Source organism: Malaya genurostris, chromosome 1 (genome assembly GCF_030247185.1).
Source record: "Malaya genurostris strain Urasoe2022 chromosome 1, Malgen_1.1, whole genome shotgun sequence".
Taxonomy (NCBI): Eukaryota; Metazoa; Arthropoda; class Insecta; order Diptera; family Culicidae; genus Malaya; species Malaya genurostris.
The window spans coordinates 32539124-32545697 of NC_080570.1; positions in this window are offsets into that span (position 1 = coordinate 32539124).

Here is a 6574-nt window from a genome sequence, read left to right on the forward strand (position 1 = left end):
AAACAAACTTGTTCTTTTATTCCACATGTAACCATTCGCTAATAAAGACGCAGTTAATCTATTCGTGTGTAATTTTCTTATCGTCGCGTGTTCCGAAGTTCTTTCCTCGAGTTGTTTATTGTTCGCCTGTCCCTGCGTAACCTGTTTCGTTGTCCCACATAATCCACTTGTTGTCTATAATTAAACTACATATTAGTTATAAAAAATTGATTTCTTTTACTTGAGTAGAAAAGATATTTATTTGAATCCAAAAAAAAAGGATGCCACCTTCTATATCTATAGAGTAGAGTGCCTATAACCAGAGTGACGACTTCTCATCCGTGATGTTGACAACAATTCAAAACATTCCATTAGCTTTACATTGAATTGACAGGTCGTTTGCTCGTTTGGAACTGGTAGCTGTCATTCCAAACGAACAGCTGTCGTCACTCTGATTATAGTCACTCTACTATAGAGTAGATCAACATAAAAAGAGCTTAGCGCTTTTTCGATTTGTTTACTTTTATGATTCCTGTGTGGATTATGAAGTTACGCCCTTGCGCATTTTTCGTGAAATTGGTTGGTTTTTGCGACTAAGATAAATCTGCGGGTAATTTTATAGTATCATTTACTATTTCCAGTAGTGATAGGTTCGTAAACCATCTGAAATAAAGAAAATAAATAGTTTCGCCTTCCTTACTAACAATTAAAGTATCGCCCTGTTTGTTGGCATGGAACACGGAGGGCGAAACTAACATAAACAAATGGAATTACAGTTTCGCCCTTTATAGTTCTTTGTATTACTAAAATTGAGATTTTTGTAGAAACCGTATTTTTAGGCAAAATTGTAGGATTTTGAAGCATTTATTGGTAGGAGAGAGTAACTCGATTTGTTTACTTTTGTAAGATTTGTCCTACTTTGAAAAACAGCTGATTTTTCCAATATTTCTCTACCAACAACTGTCTTTCGTGATCACCTTTGTTCGTTCTTTTTCGCTGATCTAATTTTTTACCAGTATTTAGAGTTGTGTTATTATTGTGGTACAAAGTATTTGGTAGAATTCTAACGTTTAGTATATTTAGAAAATAATTTTATTCCGACCTGAAAAACTGTTTCGTCTACTAGTGTTACAATTGTAGTAGAAACACCTAGAGAAAATGAGCAGCTATCAAAAATTGAGAATTAATTTTAGTTTTGTTGACTGTGAACAATCAGGCAGCTAAGGCGAAGATTTTCTGGCATAATTCAGAAAGCCGAAACGATTCTTTCAACGGGCAGACCGGGCAAACGGTTTGCTTGCGTGGGGCGGCCCCACGCAAGCAAACCGTTTGCCCGGTCTGCCCGTTGAAAGAATCGTTTCGGCTTTCTGAGTTTCGGCCTTCTGAGTTTCGGCCTTTTGAGGTTCGGCTTTCTGTGACGTACGGCTTTTTGTGTTTTCGGCTTTTTGTATTTCGGCTTTTCGTTTTTCCGCCTTTCGTATTTCGGCCTTTTGTAGTACTCCCGGTTAAAACCGGAACTAATAAAACGATAATAACAATAATAATAATGTACACGATACAATTTCGAAATTCAAATGATTAACACAATGTTTATGTAAGGTGGAAATGTCTCGCATTTCTTGATTTTGGGTAGCTCCGAACAGACAATGGGTAATGTTACAGACATAACTGGAGGACGTAAATACGAATTAAATTGTCATGCTTCTTTCACATTTCCGGATATTGATAATCATTCGTATTAATTAGCGGACCTTACACGATCATTAAAAGTGACATTACTAAAAAAATAATATCATTTTAATGAATGTGTATGGTGCAGTAATGACGAGTGTTCTATGCAAATTTGAAATATCATTACTCAGTCATCATTAAAATTAACAAAAATAATTTGTAAAGGCCGCTATTGATTGATTGTGTGAACTATGCAACTTTTACTGCTTGGCTCCCCCAATCGAACGACGTGGAAATATTGAGAGTAACCAAAAATACAACATACAACGTTATAGTTGTAAATTCACATAGGGGAAAGGGGGCAAATCGGGGTTTTCTTGATATCTCTTCTGGTTTATGGTTCCAGCTTCTGGTTTATGGTTCCAGCTATCGAAAAAAATTGGAAATTCGTTTCGAAACACCCTCGAACTTTACCATGCGTTTTCGTGAATTTTCTTGAAGAAGTATTATATTTATGACACTAGTATTTTGTTTCGGTGCGTCGTTATAATCGTTCGAAATTGCTAGGTCCATAATTTAATCGATGAATACCGGCATTCATGAATTAAATTTTTGATCTAGCAATTTCTTTTCTAAATGGAACTGGCTTCTACAGGAGACTCGATTGAGTCACGTACAAGTTCAGTGCTGTTTCATCTGTTTCAGAAGGCCAAATTCATGTTCAGAAAACCACAAAAGCGAAATAGTAGTTTCAAAACTGTGTTCTTTGTTACATTTACCCTTTCAGTCATTTTCGGTTTTCAGTGAAAATCGTCTACTGGGCAGTGCACCGAAGCTTCGAGAATCGGAAATGATAGAAAACGATGCACAAGGATTTTTACCTCTTGATACTTGTATCTATTGGCTTTTTAACGACAGTTCGACATGTAGATGGTGCTGTTGTACAAACGATTATGTTTTCGAATGAAGCTGTCAAAATACATAAGAATATTTATTCTCCAGTAAATTTTTATTTATTTGTAGTTGAAATTCGATGATCTAAATGACGAAAAATATATCATTTTTGCGATTTTTTTTCAGAACTATTGTTCAACGCAATACATTTAAACGGTCATGTTTTTCATGGAAAAATATTGAGAAATAAGTCAGTGAAGAGGTATTTTTGAGAACACTTCCTAAAAATCATGATTTGCGGTGTCCACTATATCACAGCGCTGACTAATCAGAAGTCAACAAATTAAAGCAGTATAGATAGAGTAGAAGTTTTTCTAGGCCCCAACGTTTTTGTATGATCTTTTAAATATTTTTTTATTTTTGGTGATTGTTTAAAGTCAAAACTACGATTTTGCACGAAAAAATCAGCCATTATGTAGCTGTAAAACCTCCCCAAAGTAACAAATAACAAAAACGAAAACGTTGGGGTCTGGCATTCTACCTGTAGAAAGTGTGTTTAATGTTTTTTGTCTGTAAAATCGAAGGGAACAATTTATTACTCTAGGAAGCCCGTAGGGTCTAACATTTTCAATATATACTAATTTTTCATTTGTATTTAGTTATAATGAAACATTTCAAGAATGTTTTTTCAAGTTTTCAAGTCAATTGAAACAGAAATCTTGAGCCTGTGCGCCGAGCTCTTACCTCTTCGCAGTATCAGATAAGCAAAGATAAAGGCCCATAACTCGCTGAGTTTTGTTCCGATTGGCTTGAAAATTCCACAGAATATTCTTGAAATGTTTTAATATAAGAAAAAGTAAAGAAAAAAAATGATTTTTTAAAAGTGTTAGAGCCTACCCGCCCCTTAACCACAGACTAACAGACAGGACACTCAAATTTGATTCTTCAATCATTTTAACGGTCATTTCGAATATTCCATTATTTGGGACAGTACTCACATGTGTCATGATGGCGCCACGTTACCCTATCAAAAACATGATGTCTGTCATCTAGACTGCCTTTATTTTTTTCATTTACCAACAGAGTTGCCATTCATACAGAATTACCTGTAATGTATTGATTTGTATACGTCCATGCGAATTTCATGCAGGATACAGATTTAATACATATTGCCAAAGATAAACTGAAGATTACAATGTTCCATACGTTTCATTGAAAAATGTTGGGTCAGTAATCGTGAACCAGTTGGTTCAGTAATAATGTAATTTTATTGACCCTCCGTTAACAAGCGTCGACTAGTTCCGACAAAATGCCATGGAAACAATACAAGTTAGAAAGGAAGCACACATATGTTTACATTCAGCATATAATGATTTCTTGCCACAACTGATGCTTCATGGGATGAGGCTATAACAAACTAAATAAATTCTAGACAATGGTTCTAAGTAGTTTTCACTTTCTTATTCTAAGAATCACTGATATAAAGCGAAATTTCTCAATATCGTTCATACTGTAACTTGATATTTTTCCAAACATAAACAATCATTGTCATAGTTACGACGCATCTAGTGATCAGACACTTGTTGTTTTGCTTCAAAATACTCAAATTGACAGTGAACCGAGCTCATCGAGGGGTCCTATTCAAATGATACCTAAGAAATCGCAGACTACTCTATCTTGAGTTTATCTTTGATATTGCCTAAACTATATACATAATTGCGCCTACTTCTCATCCTCCAACTCAATAAAAAATTGAACCCGTTTTGTTACAATATTTACTTGCTTCTGGTCTGCCGCCACTTAATTTCGGGTGAAAACTACCAACACAATAAAAAATAGTCTAGATGAACAAATTTGAATCGAATAAATGGTTACCCTCCAACATCAAGAAAAAGTTAAATATATTATCAACATAATCCAATAAATCATTGTGACGATTCATTTTCAAATATTTTGATGAAATCAGGCATCCCTGCAAGCAGCTGATCGGTGTTGACAAACGAGGGGAAACCAACTAGTAAAAAAACTTTTACATAACACAAGGGGTGTACATATAGTAAATAGTTCGCGCAGTACAATATAGGTGGAACTAGTGCATCACGAAAAATAATTTTTATTAGAATTTACTCATACTGTCATGTCTGTTAGTCTGTGCCTTAACATAAGAGTTATCTTTATACAAAAAAGAACCAACAAAAAGTCTTAAATTCATTCCAACTTCAGCGACGGCATAAAATTTTTAATACTTTTCACCCTGTAACTCTGGAACTGGAAACCGAATCCGAATGAAAATCAGTAATTGGATTATAAGGCCTTTTGTTTGATCCTACGTTTGTGAAATCGGTCAAGCCATTTTCGAGAAAAGTGAGTGAGTTCCAGTGTGAAGTATATGACCACTATTTCTTGTGCTTCTGGAATCAGAAACCGGAACCCAGGATAGCCAGTATCAATTTATTTGGCCATCAACTAACATTGATTACTGAATTCCAATAATTTTGACTCATTTAGATTTTTTTAACATTTTTTGCTTCGTTGGTTTAAGATGGGGGAGAATTTTTTTTACCACTGCATATTTGTGAAGGTTGCATGAAGACTACATGGTTTAATATTGATCTATTTTCACATAAATTTAAGAACATTGCGTTTTATAAAAATAAAAAACAATGTAGGTCAAATCTTGGGCTGACTATCAATGCAAGATCGGCGATTTATACCCTAGACTACCGAATGGGGTTTGTTATCGCAAGTTGAATGCAGCTAACTCAATCTGTCAGGGTTAACTTTCGTTTTGATCAGAACTTTTAGAACCCAAGATGCACTCGACCGAGATGTGTCATCTGTAAAAATCGCTCTTGTTTCGTATCACTCCATTATGAACAATCGAGAGGTTACATCAAATATTTATAACTAACCTAGCCAGTCAGCATTCGGCTTGCGGATTTTGAAAACAAGGTAAATTAAAAAAAACCTTGGCTGATAATCATTTGTCGCAGACTTGTCAATCAAAATAAATATTCAAAAATTGCTATCGGTTATCAGTATTCGACATTCCAGAAACCTTTTGTAATCCACCCAGTGGTTCTGTAATGCGTTTCTCATATAACATATGTTTTTAATAATATTACCATTTACCAATAAGCACTAATAATGGCATTAAAATAACCTTTTATGAGCACCAAAAATGCCTCTAGCTCTATATCTGCAATCTGAAAGCTCATCTGTTGTAAATCAATCAGAATTCAGCTTTCAGAATGCACATAGGCATTATCTATGAATAGCCGTATATTTTGCCAAAGTAGGCCTCAATTCAGTCTCAAGTGCGATTGAAATGCCAATAACGATTATTTGCTGTTATAATACGGCATTAGTATGTGCTTATTGGTTACCAGGGTACTAAGGGTTTTTTTTCAAAAGACTTCTCTTTGAACATTGAATAAGAACAAAAAAGCATAACCTTTTCAATTTTTAACAGTTTTTTCCTAAGTTGATAGGAATTATTCGTTTTTTTGCATTTTCGCTCTGAATGACGGTTTAAAATTTCAAACACATCTCACCCTGTTGTTCCGGAACCAGAAGTGAAGTCTGAGCAAAGGTCAAAAGTAGTCTATTTTTTGATTCTGAGAAAATAAAGAGAGTTCCGTTTTTAGAGCTTTCGATCACTATTTCCGGTTCCTCCAGAGCAGTGAGTTAGAAACCTGTATAGCTGAAATCGGTTCGTTTGGCCAGCACCTAGCATGAGACTTGTTTGAGCTCAATTTAGAGTTTTGAGCTCAATTTAGAAGATTTTTTGCGTTTTTTTTTGTTGCATATTGCCCTCTATATAACCGGTGGCAATTTCATACACTCTGTATTTCCGGTAGGGGAAGCCAGATCTAGATAAAATTCCACATCAACTTATAGAAGAATAATACTTTTCATTTAAATCTGAGTTGGCGAAGATCGGTCTGGCCCATTCTGAGAAATTGGAGTAATTCTCGGTTTGGAGCACACGAATACTTTGGAATATTTGGTCATCCATTAACCATACCTG